The 20,924-nt window shown below is 35.7% G+C and overlaps 1 protein-coding gene and 1 pseudogene across 1 annotated transcript in view; one reads left to right on the plus strand and one right to left on the minus strand.

Moving 5' to 3' along the window:
* Positions 1–20,924, plus strand: part of Ncam2 (neural cell adhesion molecule 2) — a 390,522-nt gene that overhangs the window by 281,695 nt on the left and 87,903 nt on the right. The gene's annotated exons all lie outside the window — the stretch shown is intronic.
* Positions 2,127–2,837, minus strand: LOC126514396 (sororin-like; annotated as a pseudogene).

Consider the following 20,924-nt stretch of genomic DNA (forward strand, 5'->3'; position numbering starts at 1 on the left):
AGAAAGTGTGGAATATATACACATTAGAATACTACTCAGCGGTAAAAAACAATGACTTCTCGAATTTTGCATGCAAATGGATGGAAATAGAACACACTATCCTGAGTGAGGTAACCCAGACCCAAAAAGATGAACTTGGGATGTACTCACTCATAATTGGTTTCTAGAGATAAATAAAGGTCAGTGAGTCTATAATTTGATCTCCTAAAGAAGCTAAATAAGAAGGTGATCCCAAAGAAAAACATATAGCTATCCTCCTGATTATGGGAAGTAGACAAGATTGCCGGGCAAAAAATGGGATCTTGGGGCGGGGGGAGGGAGGTAAGGGGAGATGGGGAGAGAAAAGTGAGAAGGGGAGGTTGGGGGGAACTTGGGAAACAGGATGTTTGGGATAAAGGAAGGTCGGATAGGGGAGCAGGGAAGCACACATCACATGCATCTTAACAAACAACTACCCCACAAAAGTTTTGAATGACTACTAATGCACAAACCTCAGTTCCGTGTCTTCATCAGAGGCATATCTGTTCTAGCCATTGGTCCATTTCTAGATCAGGTTTTTTCATTGTCTGTCAACTTGAGGTCATTATGAATTTTGGCTCTTCCTTTCTATTATGCATGGTTTTCACATATTTTCTCTTTCTGTGGCTTTTGCCTCACTTATCTTTCAGTCACTATGCAATCTCATCTATATGTATATCAATATAGTACCTAATTCTTATTGTCAACATCAACATACAGATAGAATTTATATAGCTACAATTATTTTTCTTCTTCTTCTTTTTTTTGGTTTTGTGAGACAGGGTTTCTCTGTGGTTTTGGAGCCTGTCCTGGAACTAGCTCTGTAGACCAGGCTGATCTCGAACTCACAGAGATCTGCCTGCCTCTGCCTCCCAAGTGCTGGGATTAAAGGCGTGAGCCACCACCGCCTGGCTCTTATTTTTTGAAGTTAGATATTAAAGGATGAACATGTATACATATATTTTATCTACCATACATATTTAAATTATTTTTTCCATAGTCAAATTGTAATCTACGAAATATATAATGCTTAAATTTTATGCATTGCAGTTTGCTTTGTACTTGATCTTCCTTTGAATCTTCACATCCATAACTCCTTCCTAAGCTTTGGAAATTTAATTTTATGTTAGATTCTATGATTCATTTCCAGTACACCATGAGAAATATCTTCTTCAATTTTTCACTCCATGCATCTATTGACAAACTGTTATTATTTGTTGAAATGCTTTCCTTTCTGGAAGATTTACCAAGATTGATGATCAACTTTTAAATTTCCCAATTTTAGTGTTTTTTAAGCACTATTATGTATTATGTATCTGTGTTGTATTTTGAAAGTTTTTATCTTCATTATTCCCTCAATTTTAAAGTTGTAGATTCACTTTACTCTTTGTATAAAGCATTTTAATGTGGCATCTTGGTAAATTATTTAATTTACTTCATATTTTCAAAAGCATACATATAATAATCACCATTTCTTACAATGTTCTAATCACATTCCAAACTTTGAGATTCGTTGCATTTTTATACATGCCAATTACTATTTTCATTCACTGATATTTGAAACTTGCTAAGAAATACATTACAGTGATACTCATTTGTAACATTATACAAACACCAGAATGTGTTTCTTAACCAGTTACAAATATTTTGAAGAACTGCAGGGAAAAGCTATACCATCCTTTTAATCTACCTTGGTTCTTAATGTTCTAAATCTATTCACTGTAGATTCAATTTGTCTCCATATCTATTGTGTTGTGTGTATGTTGTTGTATAGTTTAGTATATATTACCCGCCTCCCTCTGTAGTTCAAGGTGAACAGAAATTCATGTCAATCCTCATGCATCAGCCTGCAGTGAACTGGGATTACAAGTGTGTGAGACAGCTGAACCTGTTTCTGACAGCGTGGGCTCAGAATAAAAGTGGCTTCTCATCTGCAACACTGTGGAGGTAGAAAGCCCAGGGTAACTAGTCACAATATGATGAGGGGTCAGCAATAACTTTCTGGATCACAAGCCAATAAAGAGGACCTTACAAGTCCTGTTATTCTCAAAGGGCAATATATACAAGGAGAGAGTGGAGAGCCTGGCCAGTTGTTCCCCCACTTTCTCTTATTCAGTCACAAGATCAAACTGTTCAGCAGCTTCAAGCTCAGCATTCAAGCCATAGCCCACTCTTCTAGCTCCGATTTCAGGATCTCTGGCAACTTCTTTCGTTTCTCTTTCACAACTGGAGGAGAGATACCAAGAAGTGTTGTATCTTGAACCCAGGTTTTAACAGGTACTTTTGAGACTTCAATTAACTTTCAACACACAACAGGTGAGACTCCAGGCAAATCTTCAGGTCCGTCAAAGCCAAGAAAGGATCGTCGGACAGGAGTGGAGGTTGCGGTAGAACTGAGGCTCTCCAGCCCACTGTAAGATCATCTGTCTTTCTGGGAGATTTCCAGGTCGCTGGTGTCCAGCTCTCCTTCCCCGGAGTTAGACTCAATGTTCTGAGTGTACAGCACTGGGGTGCTGGGGGGGCGGGGTACAAAGGACACTACAAGTGTTGAAGAACCTTGAGAGAAAGAAGGACTTTCCCCCTCCCAAGATAAAAGAGATCAAAAAACTCCTTAGAAGTGTGTGGATAGCTGGGACCTCTGGAACCACTATTGCATGAGGCACGATCTTCTTCAAGATGATGGACTTTCTAATTGGTGCCACGTGTGGTGTTTTTGGCCCAATTTCAGGAAAGATCTTTAGAAGATCTGAGCCAGATTTCCCCTGGGAACTCTTTGACCACTGGGCGGCTCCTCTGGACCACGTTTGCTGCTCTGACATGCTTATAATCCAGCTCAGTGTCTGCCGCGTTTGCCAATTTATGCTCATGCCAATCGGGTTGTTCATTCATTTTGAGTAGTGTTTTTTTTTAATACCTCATGCAACACAGGTAAACATTGTCTAGAATATCAGCTCTAAATACACAGCAATTTATTAAGCATCTGGACTGTTTTCTGGTTCACAGCTGTTGATTTTCTTTTCCCTTTGGGATTGACTGTCCTCTTCTGGTTCACTGAATGTAAAGAAAAGTTTAACTGTTTCATGGACACTGTAATTATTATGCTGTGCAGCTCTAAAACTTAATAATTACCACAAAGTATGTTGGCGTATTTAGCACTCATTAAAAGCTTTGCTGTGTTGGCTTATGTCTGACCAGTGTAAGCAGAAGACTGGGTCTGTGTGACATTTCTGTGGCATTTTAGACAGATTTGGCACTGTCATTTCTGAAATCTACATAGGATTGCCATCATTCCTTACAGATGGGCTGCGTCCATTCCAAATCTCTGTTCTTCTGCACTTGTTCCATCTACATCGCGCTGTCGAGGGATTGTTGAAAACTGGACAAAATCTGACAAAAGGCAAACACATTAGCTACAGGACAGCAATGGGATTTTTTCCATAAAAATATTTATTTTGGTATTTTTATATAATCTTTTCTTTTCTTATTGATCTTTATTGAGCTCTATATTTTTCTCTGCTCCCCTCCCTGCCTCACCCCTTCCCCTGTCAGCCCCCTCTTCCATTCTCTCCCAAGGTCCTCATGCTCCCAATTTACTCAGGAGATCTTGTCTTTTGTACTTTATACTTCCCATGTAGATTAGATCTATGTAAGTCTCTCTTAGTGTCCTCATTGTTGTCTAAATTCTCTAGTTTTGTGGTGCATAGGCTGGTATTCCTTGATTTATGTTTAATATCCACCTATGAATTAGTACATGTGATAATTGTCTTTCTGTTTCTGAGTTATGTCACTCAAAATAATGTTTTCTAGCTCCATCCATTTTCCTGAAAATTCAAGATGTCAGTATTTTCTCCTCCTGTGTATACTCCATTGTGTACATGTACCACATTTTCTTTATCCATTCTTCCGTCGAGGGGCATTTACGTTGTTTCCAGGTTCCGGCTATGACAAACAATATTGCTATGAACATAGTGAGTACATGTCCTTGTGGCAAGATTGAGCATCCTTTAGATATATACCAAAACATGGTACTGCTTGGTCTTGAGGAAGGTTGTTTCCCAATTTTCTGAGAAATTGCCACACTGACATCCAAAGGGGCTGTATCAGCTTGCATTCCCACCAGCAATGCAGGAGTGTTACCTTTACCCCACAACTTCTCCAACGTAAGTTGTCATCAGTGTTTTTGATCTTGGCCATTCTTACAGGTATAAGGTAGAATCTCAGAGTTGTTTTGATTAGCATTTCTCTGATGACTAAGGATGTTGAACATTTTCTTAAGTGTCTTTCAGCCATTTTAAATTCCTCTGTTGAGACTTCTCTGTTTAGGTACTGGCAAATAGAATCCAAGAATACATCAAGTTGTCTTCATCCCAGAGATTCAGGGATGGTTCAACATACAAAAATCTGTCAACATAATCCAACATATAAACAAACTGAAAAATAAAAAAACACATGATCGTCTCATTAGATGCCGAAATAGCTTTTGACAAAATATAACATCCCTTCATGATAAAGGTTTTTGAGAAAGCAGGGATACAAAGAACATACCTAGACAATAAAGGCAATATACAGCAAGCCAACAGCCAACATCAAACTAAATGGAGAGAAACTCCCACTGAAATCAGGGACAAGACAAGGTTGTTCACTTTCTCCATATCGAATCAATGCAGTTTTTGAGATCCTAGCTAGAGCAATAAGACACCATAAGGAGAGCAAGGGGATACAAATCAGAAAAGATGTCAAACTCTCACGGTTTGCTGATGATATGATAGTTTACATAAGCGATCCCAAAAATTCTCCCAAGGAACTTTTACAACTCTTAACCACTTTCAGTAATATAACTGGATACAAGATTAACTCAAAGAATTGGTAGCCTCCTTTACATAGATGATGAAAGGGCTGGGAAAGAAATCAGAGAAACAACACCCTTCACAATAGCCTGTCATAAAATATCTCAGAGTAACTCTAACCAAACAAGTAGAAGACTTGGATGACAAGAACTTTAAATCTTTGAAGAAAGAAATTGAAGAAGACACCAGAAATTTGAAAGATCTCCCATGCTCTTAGGGGGGGGGGTAGAATTAACATAGTAAAAATGTCAATTGTACCAAAAGCAATTTACGGATTCAATGCAATGCCCATCAAAATAATAGCAAAATTCTTCACAGACTTTGAAAGAATGGTACTCAACTTCATATGGAAAAGCAAAAAACCCAGGAGAAGCAAAACAATCTTGTATAATAAAAGAACTTCTGGAGGCATCACAATCCCTGACTTCAAACTCTACTTCTATTGAAAACAGCCTGGTATTGGCATATGAACAGAAAAGAGGACCAATGCAACCAAATAGAAGACCCGGATATTAATCCACACACCTTTGAACACCTGAATTTTGACAATGAAGCAAAAAGAATATCAAATGGAAAAAAAAGCACATGTAACAAATGGTGCTGGCATAACTGGATATCAACATGTAGAATGAAAAAAAGACCCATATCTATCACCATGCACAAAAGTCAAGTCCAAATGGATCAAAGACCTCAGCATAAAGCCAGCCACACTGAACCTTATAGAAGAGAAAGTGGGAAGTACATTTGAATGCATTGGCACAGGAGACCACTTCCTAAATATAACCCCAGCAGCACAGACACTGAGAGAAACAATTAATAAATGATACCTCCTGAAACTGAAAAGCTTCTGTAAAGCAAAAGACACAGTCAACAAGACAAAACGAAAGCTTACAGAATGGGATAAGATCTTCACTAACCCCACATCAGACAGAGGTCTGATCTCCAAAACATACAACAAACTCAAGAAATTGGTCATCAAAAAAACACATAATCCAATAAAAAAAAATGGAGTACAGACCTAAAAACAGTGTTTGTTTTTTTATTTGCATATTTAGTTTAGTTTTTTTTCTTTTAAGATCTCTCTGATTTTGTTTTGTTTTTAGTCTGAATAATAAAAATGCAGAGAAGAAATTGGGTTCAACTGGAAAACCAGAAAAACAAAGCAGTCAAACCACTAGAGAAGTGTTACCTCTCCCAAGGCTAGGCAACCATAAACTAAGCAGCCTAAGCCTTCTCTCTTCTAATTTACCTTCCCTCTAGTGCTGAGGTTAAAAGTGTGTGACTCCCTAGTACTGGGATTAAGGGTAAAGCATCACTACCTGGATTTCTGAATTGATCTTGTGTAGCCCAGGGTGGCCTTGAATTTATAGATATCCGTATGCCTCTGAATCCCAAATCCTGGGATTAAACACGTGTGTCACCGTTACCTGACCTCTAGTGCCTCTGGTCTTCAGGTAAGATTTATTTATTAAAATACAAATATTTTGCCACTATATTTATTGTCTATAAAGTTACCATATTGTTTTCTGATTTTTCTTTTTCTTTTTCTTTTTTTTTTTTTTTTTTTTTTGGTTGGGGCAGGGTGTGGATAAGTGACTTTGATCCCTCCGCCAGGGTGTAATTTCTTTTAAACATGTAGAAACAGGCTATGGTACGATTATGCCATCATGATATACATAGAGCCTCCCTATGTTTTCTTTTTAATACACCTTATGAAATGAATGTGGCCGTGTATGGTAGTTCACATGCATAAGATCAGCATTCATGAAGTTGTGGAATGGAAATGATCATACATTTAAGAGAGTATGTACTATTTAAAACATCCTGATTTTGAGTTGTTTTTTTTTTTTTTTAATCTAACTACTGAACATACATCCTTGGTAACATGTAATAATCATGTGTATTAACTTCCTTAGGGAAAGACTATAAAATATAATAATTAAAAACAGAAGAATGAAAATAATAATTATCATTTGCAGTATAGTCACAATATTTAAAGCAAAATTCATGAAAATCAGGATAGTGTAGTTATAAATTATGATGAAAGAAATATAACAAAATTATGGTATTTTAAGTAACAAAACGTTATAGTAATAAACTTATCAGTACTTGGGAAGAAATAGAAATGACTATTTTAAATAAATACTCATGTAGTACATATGTCTGACATCTATTTGTTATACATGTTTCCATCAAGAACACTATAGAGGGCAGGAAACTTTTGAATATTACAAAGTGTGACAGGAAGTTTACCATAGAAGTTTCCACCAGAACCAAACATATACACTGTAACAGTGGTAAGAGTCTTTTGAAAAGAATCAAGCAGGTTGTAATTTGAAACCTGTGTGTGTCATTGACTGTGATAGCACTGAACCAAGAGTCTTAAAAGATTAAGCTATTTTGCTCAAGCCCCTTTGTGTTTCAAAGGAAGCAGATTTCTTGGCATTCTGCCTGTTCATTTACTATGCTTTAAAGGTGTCACCATACTCTGAAACTAGAGTTGAATTAAAGCTGTAATTTGGAAAACAAAGGAGATAGCAAGCATGTGCTATGTGTTTTAAAGCAATATGCCCCAATAATAATAAGTCTGATTCTGATTAGGGTGTCATTAAGTTCAATGACTAATTATTGCATATTAACTAATAATTAGACACAATTGTTTTGTGATAAGTTTAATTTAACAGTTCTTTGCAACAATACATGTTCAGAACTACTGACTATTTCTATGAATTCTATTTGCATCCTCTTTGTCTGATTTTTAATTCACAGTTGGTATAAGAACAATTGAAAATGTCCTTTCTTCTGACTATAAGGTAATTTGTAGTATTGGATACTACTAGTGTTAGGTGGGCATCACTAACCTTATACTTCAGATTCATACTGTTTGCATATCTTCAAGCTCTCATGTTTTCATAGAATTAATAGATATGCTTTATTGAGTAATTATTTGCTCAAAAATTTGTTTTCCCACCCTATCATTGTGAGAATCTAATGCAATTCTCAGCAGCATCTATAGGACAATATTGATAATATATGCATTCAATATTAACATTTTAAAACCAGGTTAATAAATATTTAGAAATTATTTTTTGACATAGCACATACTTTATATCAGTCAATAAATTATTTATCCCATGACCCTAACTTTATAGTCACCCTACCTCATTTAATACTGAAACTTTAAGTGCTCATTTGCATATATAAATATGTTCTTCTTTATACAACAACATTGGTCACATATACAGCATGATGAACAAGAACAAAACTGATAAAATGTCAAGTGTATATCCTCCTCCAAAAGGCCTAAGGAGAGGATCATTTCAAAAAAGAATGAGGTAATCTTCCATTCATCAGTTGTAGTTTTGTTCATATTTGTTTGTTTTGTTTTTTCAAACATTGCATCTACTTTCTGTGACAATGTAAAAATTCACATTTTTCTGGTTTATTTTCCAACAATTATTATGACTTTATGTTAATTTTCCTTTTCTGACAGGTATTATTTGATTCACAGTAATACTTATTGCAATGTGTTTCAAAGCAACTAGACTGGAAATAAACACTTTTAAGGAAGTTTTAATTAATATCCAACTTTTGAAAGGTCAAAATTTAAAGTTCAACAAGTTTTAAACATGTTAAGGAAATGGGGCCTTATGAATAAGTGCTGACTTAGCATTTCTTCTTAATATCTGTTTAATACTCATTAGCACTGAATCCTGTATGCACTTTGAAACAATGCATTGGTTCTCAGCAGAACTTCTGTATCTTTATGACCCCAAGATTATTATATTTTCCTTTTTGTCCAAAGCAACTTAAAAATGGACAGGATTCATTTTGGCCTACAATTTGACAATTTGAGAATAGATCTGTTACAAAAAAAAATCAAACAAGGAATTCAGAACCCATAGAGAAGCATTATTTGCTAGGCTGATGAAAAGCTAGATTTCTTGGATATCTGAGAAGCAAGTACATAAGTATGATGCTGCCCAAAGTCATTAATTCTCCTGCCTCAATTAGTAATCATGGCAAAAGCAAATCCAAAAGACATGCTATAGGCTATTCTGATAAGGGCAATTCCTCATTCAGGACTTTCTTCCTAGACAATTTACGATTCATCAAGTTGACAGTTACAGCTCACAGGAGCAGGAATTGTATCATAAAATAATGTTGCTGAGTATTTAAACAAAGCATATCTCTTAAACTGTTCTGGAGACTAGAATTGTGAAACCTGGAGAAGAGCATGGTCATCTCTCTGATTCGCATTCTTTTCCTCATTGTTATGTGCTCCTTCGTGCATAGGTAAACACAAACACACATTTCTTTGTCTTTTACAAAGGCAACTATCTTTTTTTTTTTTTACTGCATAGAATAAAATGATTTTAATTACCAATTCCCAGTCCCAAAGAAACACGGCTATCTGAGCTCTCAGTTAAACAGCAGCAGTGACCTGGAGATCAGAATAACAATCAAACTCACAACACGCAAAAGAGCCAGCTTTATTTAGTGTCAGAAAAATGATACATGGGGCTGGAGATAACCAAGCTGTTAAGAGTACATATTGCTCTTTCAAGTAGACCTGAATTACGTTCTCAGAACCCATATGGGGTTTGTTTACAACCATTTGCAACTCCAGCTACAAGGGAGCTCATTATGGCAGAAAAGTCATGCCATAGGAGCATAAAGCTGGCCTGTCAGCCAGGAAGAAGACTGATCTACACACAGCATCTATATACAAAATGCTGCTGGCTTCCATGGGCATCCACACTTACAGACATATGCACGCGCGTGCGCGCACACACACGTATATACCACATACATACAGTCCTTTAAGTGTGCATGCCATACCACAACACAGCATGTGCTCCAATGTCTTCCAACTTCCAGCATCTACCATCCTCCCATACTGAGGATCCACCATGCTTAAGAGAAAACTTGTGAACCACCTCACTGTGGACAGATAGATTTTCAGGGATCCTTTCATACATTCTAATGTTTCTTCTCTAAGGCAGGTGAATTTCAATACTATCAGCTACTGATTATTCAATAACACACACCAAACATGAGGTTAATATGTCTGTCTATTAAAACAATATTTCAAAGGCAACTATCTTATCAAAAAATTTTCCCCTATCATTACCCACCCATAAACTAATTGATTCTCAAAGATTCTGCTTATAAATTTCATGACTTTGAAGACTTTGGTTCAATTATAAGATTTTTGTAATGAAACACTCATTGCTGTATCCTCTGGGGTTTACAGGGAAGGCATCTCCTGGATATAATGAGAAGAGATTGCTAGGAAATTATTTCTACTGATACCATGTTTCAAAGCCTTCCCCAACCTCCTTGACATTTTAGTAAATCCAAACAATGATGCTCCTGATGAGGTAGTACCAGCTGAATCATATTTCTGAATTACAATTAGTACATGTGGAATGTAAGTAAGTGAAAGAGTAGCATCTCTGTAGAGATATTAGATGTTAGGGATATACATTGGTTACTTTGTAATAGCTGTGATTAAACAGTATGCCCATCTTGGAACAGAGGCCAGAAAGATTGCAAGTATCACAGGTAATAGATATCTACAATGAAATAGTACTTACTAGATATGAAAGGACCATAATACACATAAACTCACAGTGTATTTTGGGACTACATAATATACAAGACCTCCATAAAGATGAAGCCACGAAAAATCTGTGCTTAAATAAGGGAAGGGTTCATAAATTCCTATCCCTTGCAAGAACCTATTGGTGGATGTTGGGAAGAGAGATTTAGTTTTCTTCTGGAAGTGGTCATTGAGGGGCCAGACATGATCCCACAAGAGCTCCTACAGGCATGAAAAAGCAATACTAAGTAGAATCAATGGATTTAAAAATCCATTTACTCTAGAATTGGTAAGTGATAGGGTATTAAGGGACAAATTAGAGGGGAAGGAATGGCGGTGGATTTGAATCACGTGTTTGTGAAATGCATATTTATGCTTTTGTTCTTAAGTAACAAAATTGTTCAAATAATCAGCACGTACTTACAAAATTCAGTGTATATTCAGTGAGTTGGTTTAAAGTAATTAAAGGAGTAAATTCTATTTTCTGTATCTCTATCCTTCAGGTATTTTAATTCACAGTACTCCTGTGTAAACCAGAAGCAATATTATTGATGCTTTTCACATGTGCAATGTGATTGAAAGTGATGTTGTACAATATCTAAGATCACCTTAGAAACAGTATAGAATAGTACAATTTAATGAAATCATAATTAAATATGAGAGAAACAATATTTCTGTATTCAGGAAGAAGGAAAAAACTACTGAACATGATATATTTACACAAATTTAGTGATATAGTAACAAATGATCCCAGATTTACTGAGGATATGAAGGCTCTCTGTTCATACAAATTCACTGCAAGAATGAAAAAAAAAACAATGAAAATAAATCTGGGTTTCTTGGCAATGTGATTTTCTTTGGACTGGTTTAAATGTTTTTCTACAATTAAAAGAGTAATTACCAGTGTGATTAAACCAGCAATATAAAAAGCTGGTATAAGCCTTAATAATTTAATTTCTCATTTCATTATCTGTGTGCTACATTAGATTGTCATTCTGGTTCATTAATTACAAAACAGGTGTTCTATGTATTTTGTTTTCTTATCCAGGTCAAAATTTGTTTTATGACTGATTTTCTTATTTTAATTTTTTATACAATGAACATTCATTATGTAAAAATTTCACATCATATGTTAATGGATAAAAATATATTTATTTAAATATAAGAAATATATCTTAAAACAGTTAATAAAAAGAAAATCTTTGAAAAATCAGTTGTGATAACACACTATTAATTTCAATGCTTATTAACCCCAGCACTCCAGAAGCAGAGACAGGCCTTCTAGGGGAGCACAGTGAAACCTTGTTACAGGGAGAGAGTGAGGCAGAGAGAGAGAGAGATAGAGATAGATACAGAGAGAGAGAGAGAGAGAGAGAGAGAGAGAGAGAGAGAGAGAGAGAGAGAGAGAGAGAGAGAGAGAGAGATAAAGTGAGAAAGAGAGTGAGGGGGGTAGAAGGTTGGAGAGAAAGAATATCACATATATAGGAGCCTAATTATAGGTATAACTGTGTGCTGGTTATTTTATTTTTTTGTTTTGTTTTTTATAAAAGGAAGGAAGAGTTTACCTTGGGTATGAGGTAGGTGAAATACAGGAGTCATCCATGGTGGGCAGGCCTAGGCATACCAGCAAATATTGAGCAGGACATTATTGAACCTGGAACTAAAATTTCCCAAGACTTTTACCTCTCACATCCCACCCACAGTAATGGAATCTACCTGTTCCTCCTCCTCAAACAGTGTCAGGAGTTGGAGACCAAGTATTCAAATACCTAAGCCTATGGTGTGAGGATTCAAGCCACACATTTTACTATATGCCTTTGTAGGATCTTGGTGACATCATAGTACAAGATGAATGTAAGCAAATTTTAAGTGTCTCCAAAGTCCTTAGCATTTCATCATTGTTTAAAGGTCCGAAGTCTCTTCTGAGAGTCAAGGGAATATCTTAATTATAGCAGCTTGTAAAACTGACATGCAAATCACATTTTTCCAACATCTAATACCATAGAATGTACATTTTAATTCCAAAGATAATAATGGAAGCAGAGTGGAGAAACACTGGGTCAAAGTAAAGTTGAGACCCAAAGGAGATAACACTAAATCTTTTGGCTCCATGACCAGTGCCAAAGGGTTTGTTTCTATAACTTTGCCTTAAACTCTACTACCTGCAACATACTTTTACAATGTCAAGGCTGTGTAATGTCAAAACACAGATAACCAGCACAAATACACATCTTTCTATTGTGCTAAATTCATTCCCTGTAGATACCTTACAGTTTTGGGATTTCCAACATCTCAGGGTCATTATCTAAGTCAACGTTTCACTTTCAAGAAGTACCATTTTATAGCTCTTCAGGGAATCTCTGGCCACAGTTAGCTAACCTTAACAGTTCTCTGAAATGAAGAATTCATGTGTCCTTTACTCTTGTATCTTTTGTGCTACTGAAACCTGTACCACTTGAGCAATATGTTCTTGTTTGCCTGTCAAATAGAAATGTACCCCAATCTCCGTTGATCATGTTAGCACTAATTTTCTTGCTTTGAAACATTCTAGGAGTAGGAATTTCTTTAGGCTTTCTTATAAGCTGGAATTTTAGTTGACTGGAGTCTTCCCTCTATGGTAACTCATCGTTCCTGTGTGGAACAAGAGGCCTCCTTTAATAGGACTACTCTCATTAACAGTTGCAGCTTCTCTTTTAACTTAAACCTTGACTACCATGCTTTCTAGTACTTGTAGACTACCATAGTAGTTATTAGTAATTTCCTTTCTGCAGGTTGAGAGTTATGCTATCATAGACATTTCTCTGTGAAAAAAAATGATTAGAGTACATGACTGTTTATTTTTAATTTAGGTATGTGAATATTTTGCCTTTATGCATGTATGCTCACCATAGGCATTTCAGATGTCTGTAGATATGATATAAGAAGAGTGAATTGAATCCCCTGGAACCAGAATTACATAGTTATGAAATAATATGTGGGAGAAAGATTATATAAAAATTAGACCTAATGAGACAGTGGGGCTGATCTATTGGGAGCTCACAAAGGCCAGGTGGACTGCGACTGAAAAAGCATGGGATAAAACCAGACTCTCTGAACATGGCAGACAATGAGGGCTGATGAGAAGCCAAGGACAATGACACTGGATTTTGATCTTACTGCATGTACTGGTTTTGTGGGAGCCTAGCCTGTTTGGATGCTCACCTTCCTAGACCTGGGTGGAGGGGGGAGGACCTTGGACTTCCCACGAGGCAGGGAACCCTGACTGCTCTTTGGACTGGAGAGGGAGGGGGAGAGGAGTGGGGGGAAGGGAACAGGAGTAGGGGAGGGGGAGGGAAATGGGAGGCGGGGAGGAGGCAGAAATTTTTTCAATAAAAAAAATCAAAAAGAAAATTGAGTGACTCACCATACCTAGAATCAACCTGCTTTGTTGTCAGTAACAATTACATCATGAACAAAAATTAAATTAGCGAGAAATCCAGAGTCTGCTTAAAAGATGGTCATATATAAATATTCTTATTGCAAGTAATTTTTAGGGCTTGACTTGTGTGTCATAAAATATTCTGAGATTCATGCATAAGGTGGCAGTTTAAATTCAGTATGAAAATATGTATCCAGTGTTATGGTTAATTGGCATTAAGTGCACATCTAATTTAGTATTCCATCCAGCCAGTAGAATTCCCATGGTACCTGGACTGAATTCAGTTAATTGCCATAGCTGATTCTTCATATGTCTCCATATAGAGTAGAACTGGATCTATGAAATCATTTATTGAATTAGCCTCAAAATGTGCCAAAGGATATATTAGCTTTTACTCCCTTGATAATTTTTCAGTGCATAAATTAAGTGAGAAAATTCAAAGGGATGAGAAGAGTCAATGTGCTTGAGGAAAATTTTGAAATGCAGTTAATTCTTGACTAATTAGGAGCCTAACTTCTTCACAAAATAAGTAATAGGAATTTAGGAAGAAAGTGTATAACTCTAAAAGTAATTCTAGATTGCAATGCAAAATGTTGTGTGTTTAGACTGTGAAACATATATGCTTTGACTACTCTGTTACATTAAGGAATTACTCTTCATTTGCACACTTGAGTTTTTAAATTTTGGTTTATTTATTTTTATTTACTTACTGAACAACTCTTTTTTTTTTTTTTTTTTTTTTTTTTTTTTTTTTTTTTTNGTTTCTCTGTGGCTTTAGAGCCTGTCCTGGAACTAGCTCTGTAGACCAGGCTGGTCTCGAACTCACAGAGATCCGCCTGCCTCTGCCTCCCGAGTGCTGGGATTAAAGGCATGCGCCACTATCGCCCGGCCCTGAACAACTCTTGTATGTCAAATACGAACTCAGATGCTGTAACAAAAATAATTTTATCCCTACTTCATGAAACTTGTGTTTTAATTGGGGGAATAAAGTCAAGCAGCTGAAAGAAGGGTCACTTCTGGCAGTGGCCCTCAGCTGATTTCATTATTGACTGGATATCACAGAGTATATGCATGCAAACTGAAAAGGTGAGAAAATTCCTAGGCATTCAGTATTATAAATATGCTAGTTCTTAACCAGAACACCCCTAGGACTTGATGGATTCTTGACCGTCTGGAAAAATTTGGCTATGAAGGAGGGACTGTATAAATAACTCACAACAGGGTTGGGTAAAGAACCACTTTGCATAGGAATGTTTATGCAAAGCTTTGTAAAATCACACAGAATTTGGGATTTAAGGGCTGGAAATTGAACAGTTTATGAGTTTTGAATCATAACTTTTCTTGGTATACAAAGTCAGGTCAATACATTACTAAGGGATTTCTAAGCTAGATGAAGCAGGGGTTATGAACAGGACACGTGAGATAACAATCTGTGTTGAAAAAACGTTAAAGGAAGGTATTTTTATGAATTGTGATTCAGTATTGGGGAGTGATGGCAAGACACCCATAACAACAACAAAAAGAAAACTTAAAATTGGATTATATGAGAAATTGTTGCCATTGATTATGGTTCTAAATAATTTTTGGAATATCATCCATTAGGTGAATATTATTCATTAATATTGTCAATTATTTTATATTATTATTCATAACTTAATGAAAAATCGGCCCAAATAGTTATATATTTCAGCTCCCACTTCCTCTGACATCCCTTGTTGTCAGCATTATATGAAGGCAGAATTAAAATGCAGGTCAGCCTTCAGGAAAAAAAAAATCACATCGAGACAGTTTCTGAACAAGAGGCAGAAATGAAAAGAGAAAGTGGAAAGTTTGCCTCAAGGAAGTAATTGAGTCAGAAAATAGAATGGAACAATGAGCAGCACCTGTGAGGTAAGCTGAATCTCTCTCAACAGGATTGGGAAAAATAAGGAAGAGGACTTATCAGCATGAAATTCTTATTGTCGAGTCTGAGTGCAGAAATTTTTTTGCTGATTTCTAGTTTCATCAGCATTGGTCGATTGGTCATATTTGTGCATACAGACATTTTGAAGAACACATATACAGACAGATTAGGTACTGACACATGGGAATTTTTCCTGGGATGTTAGAATGATTTAATGAAGTATCCGATGTAAATCATTCACTGGAGAATTGCCTGAGAGTTCTAGCTCAGCTCTCTGTCTACACACTTGCAATTTATATAAACAAATTCTACATAGAGTACATTGCATTTTAACAATAGTTTGGGAAATCCTAGTTATTAGCTTTTTAATGTCAAACTTCAGATCTCTGTGTGTTGGCACAAGCCTCTTATCCCAGTAGTTGGAAGGCTTAGATAGGAGACTCTTCAAGAAATGGATGCCAGCCTAAACTATGTAGATAAAACCAGTCTGAGCAGAGCAAACAACCACCTTGAGGAAAAAAATAAAAACAAAATGAAGGAAGGAAATGAGAAAGAAGACAAAATGTGGTATTCCTGACACGATTTGTTTTTTATATTTCAAATAATAATTTGTATATTTTATGTTGAAATGCATTTTTATTAACCTCTGAGATTTAAATATTTTAATTTTTTTGAAATTATAATTTGAGCGATTCTACCTACTATATACTGCCTCCAAATCTTTCTATATGTCCTCCCTGTTTTCTTTAATATTCATGGCATCTTATTTTGCCTTAATTGTTGTTATATATCTACTTACATATACATATATTCCAAACAGATAGTACATTGCACTCATTCTATATATTTGTATGCTATCAGTGTTGATCATTTGGTGTTGGACAAATAATTAGTATAATCTTCCCTGATTTAGGAGCCTTAAAGTAAATAACATTATTCCCAGTGTGGATCACTACATTATTTATCTTTACAAATTCTTTTCAGGAAAATAATTTTATGAGTCTTACATATTAGCATTAACCCATGTTTATTAAACCTTATAAACCAATGATTGCCTTTTGCATTTCCCAAGGCTTTTTCATTCATAGAAAGTGAATAGAAGGTGTACCTTTAAATCTGTCTCAATCACTTATTATAGAACTCGTACATTTTAAAGAATTTGGAAATGGTTTTATAAGATGAATATAATTAAAAATAGAAATGTTTAATAAAGAGATATTCTAAATTCCTTTTTTGTTGTATATATTAATGAGTGATAATGTGATATCTTTATTTGAATGAGGTGAAAATGAACAGATACATTTATTAACATATAAATATTTTTAAACATATTTTTCTTAAGAACAACTGAATTAAATTCTTAGGACTTTAGAATTATACAATAAATCATACAGTAGAGGTTTTTTTATTGATTTTTATTGAGCTCTACATTTTTCCGTGCTCCCCTCCATGTCTCACCCCTATCCTTCAACCCTCCCCCAAGATGCCTATGCTCCCAATTTATTACTCAGAAGATCTTCTCTTTTTCCACATCCCATGTAGATTAGATCTATTCAGGTCTCTCGTAGGGTCTTCATTGTTGTCTAAGATCTCTGGGATTGTGATTTGTGGGCGGGTTTTCTGTGCTTTATGTTTAAAAACCACTTATGAGTGAGTACATGTGATAATTGACTTTCTGTGTCTGAATAACCTCATTCAAAACGATGTTTTCTACATTGATCTATATTCCTGCAAAATTCAAGTTGTCATTTTTTTTTTTTTTTTTTTTTTTTTTTTTTGTACTCCATTGGGTAATTGTACCACATTTTCCTTATCCATTCTTCGGTCAAGGGGCATTTAGGTTGTTTCCACATTCTGGCTATGACAAAAATGCTGCTCTGAACATAGTTGAGCACATGTCCTTGTGGCATGGTTGAGCATTCTTTGGATATATACCCAAAAGTGGTATTACTGGGTCTTAAGAGATGTTTCCTAATTTTAAGAGAAATTGCCTCACTGACATTCAAAGGGCCTGTACCATCTTGCATTCCCACCAGCAATGCTTTATTTTTCCCATTTGATAGTTTAGGTTTTTTGTCAAATACCAGGTGTTTGAAGGTGTGTGGATTAATATCTGGGTCTTCATTTCAGTTCCATTGGTCCTTCTGTCAGTTCTTATGCCAATACCAGGATGATTTTAGTACTGTAGCTCTGTAGTAGAGTTGGAAGTCAGGGATTGTGATGTCTTCAAAAGTTATTTATTGTTCAGGATTCTTTTGGCTATGCTAGGTTTTTTGCTTTTCCATATGAAGATGAGTACCAATCGTTCGAGGTCTGTGAAGAATTTTGCTGGGATTTTGATGGGCATTGCCTTGAATCTGTATATTGCTTTTGTTAAGACTGACATTTTTACTATGTTAATTCTACCTACTCAAGAGCATGGGAGATCTTTCCACTTTCTGGTGTCTTTTTCAATTTCTTTCTTTAAAGATTTAAAGTTCTTGTCATACAAGTCTTCTATTTGTTTGGCTAGATTTACTCCGACATATTTTATGCTAGTTGTGACTATTGTGAAGGGTGATGTATCTCTGATTTTTTTTCCAGCCCTTTTATCATCTGAGTACAGGAGGGTTACTAATTCTTTGAGTTAATCTTGGATGCTGCTGATGAAAATACTGAAAGTGTTTATGAATTGTAGAAGTTCCTTGGTAGAATTTTGGGGATCACTCATGTAAACTATCATCAGCAAATAATGAGAGTTTGACTTCTTCCTTTCCAATTTGTTTCCCCTTGATATCCTTTTTATATCTTATTGGTCTAGCTAAAACCTTGAGAACTATATCGAATATATATGAAGAAAGTGGACAACCCTGCCTTGTTCATGATTTCAGAGGGATCACTGGGAGTTTCGCTCCATTTATTTTAATGAAACAATGGCAAAACTGAAAAAGAGGCTATAGAGGAATGCTTCTAATTTGCTTTCCCCTCATGATTTGCTCAGTCTACTTTTTAATTCTGGGACCAAGAGCCCAGTAGTTGTACCACATTCTGTCCTACTTGTTGCATCTACCAAAACAAATAAACAAAACAAACAGTAACTCCTGCATATAAATTTTAGGATACACCACTGAAGAGTTGCCAGAAACTTAAGAGACAGAGAAGCAGGAGATCTGTGAACTGTGTCTCATAAAGTACAGAAAAACATCAACCGTAAATCCTCACTGATATGGTTCCAAAATAAGGCCTGTCAAGTACAACTGGTAGAATCTGCTACAAAGGAAGGAAGGAGGTAGTAATCTCATGGAACTCTACCTCTAGACAAACAAAGAAAGAAAATTAAGAATTAAGAAAACGTAAGAGCATGGTTAATAGTTTTTCCTAGGAATGAACCCCATATTTGTAACTTGCCCTCTAATAACACATACAAGTAATGTTAAATTAACTAAAGAGGTTTTTGTCATACATTTGTGTGCTTGCATTCAGTTTAGTTTTCCCCACCTAGCTCTGTTCTGCTATAGCTCTTATATAGGTCCAAAGCAGTTCCTTTGTTAACCAATGATATTCACAGCATGCAGAGGAGAATCCCACATCAAATAGATTCTCCTCTACATCTATGACTTTATTACCCTTGGGTGACTGGCTAGATTCCTAGTACCAGACATGATTTCCCTCAGTTGAGCAGGCCTTAAGTAAATTAGACAGCTCATAGTTACCACTAAGGTGAGAGTGTCATTACTGTACCTACAGTTACCTTGCCATGATCTTCATTGCTGTAGTTCATTGGCATTACAATTGTGTAGGACTGCTGTTTGCTTTCTTCCCTTGTATGTTTGCATAGTACCTACTTTTGCTACAAAACTTAGTGCCCAGAAAGGATGCTTTCAAGTCAGATCCAATTCAGAGTTTCCAAGTCCTGTACCTGAAGGGAATGAAATTGTGATCATAAGAGATTTACATTTAATACCTGGAAGGCAACTAAGAACTAGATTGATAGCTTATTTTTCTTGTACTCTGTGCTAAATACCCTGACTGAGGGTTTTTAATGCCTAGTAAATATTATAAGATGGTCTATGGCTCCTGTTGGGGAACACTGTCAATTCAGTTGGGATACTTCTTTAAACTGTGTATGCACATGTGAATGTCCTCGAGCACACACACACACACACACACACACACACACACACAGAGAGAGAGAGAGAGAGAGAGAGAGAGAGAGAGAGAGAGAGAGAGAGAGAGAGAATACATATATATGGTCTATACATTATATAATAAAAATAATAAAAATAAAATATTATTTATTATGTCTTTTTTTCAGACTTCATTAGTGTTTTTTTTTTCTCTCTCCTTGTCTTTATTGACATCCTTTCCCTTTCCCAAGAAATCCCCTATACCCCTTTTTCTCATTTTACTGTTTCTATCACTTATGCTCTGATATTTCCTTCTCTAGTGCTCCCTCCACCAGCACCATCAATTCTTTTCCTGATTTCTATGATTTCTCCAGGGTATATACTCACATTAAAGATGTGGAACTATAATATGTGTGTTCTACATTTCTAGTATCCATTTAGTAGTTGAAGGACATTTAAGTTGTTTTATTTCCTAGATGTTGAGAATAGATTAGGAAAGATCATGGCTCAGTAGCTATTGTGGACTGTGTTGACTTCTTTGGGAATATGACAAGGAATGATACATTTGTGTCATGTGATAGATTTATACATAGCTTTGGGGAGTTTTCCATACTCATATCCAGATATGCTGAATCAGTTTGCAGTCACACTATCATTAATTGTGAGTTCCTATTTCTCTCTTCCTCACCAGTACATATCAGTTGCTTTTTTGATCTTAGCAATTCTGATCAGTATACAATATATTAGAGTACTTTATTAATACAGCCTGATTATAGTATAAAACATATATATGTGCATATATATGTGGGTGTATTAGAGATGCAAAACAACAGCAATATGATTCTAATAAAGATGTTAAAAATATTCATTTACTGGAAAAATGACAATGTTAAAATTGACAATAAATTGTATTGGGAAGCAATATACACATGCAGAATAAATATATGAAATTGCTAAGTCCCTTTTTCCACAAAGTGAAAACATCCAGATTTGAAAAGCCTTCTGTAACTATGAACAAAATAATGCT

This window comes from Alexandromys fortis, unplaced genomic scaffold (genome assembly GCF_014885135.2).
Source record: "Alexandromys fortis isolate MF-2015 unplaced genomic scaffold, M_Fortis_MF-2015_v1.1 scaffold_129, whole genome shotgun sequence".
NCBI lineage: Eukaryota > Metazoa > Chordata > Mammalia > Rodentia > Cricetidae > Alexandromys > Alexandromys fortis.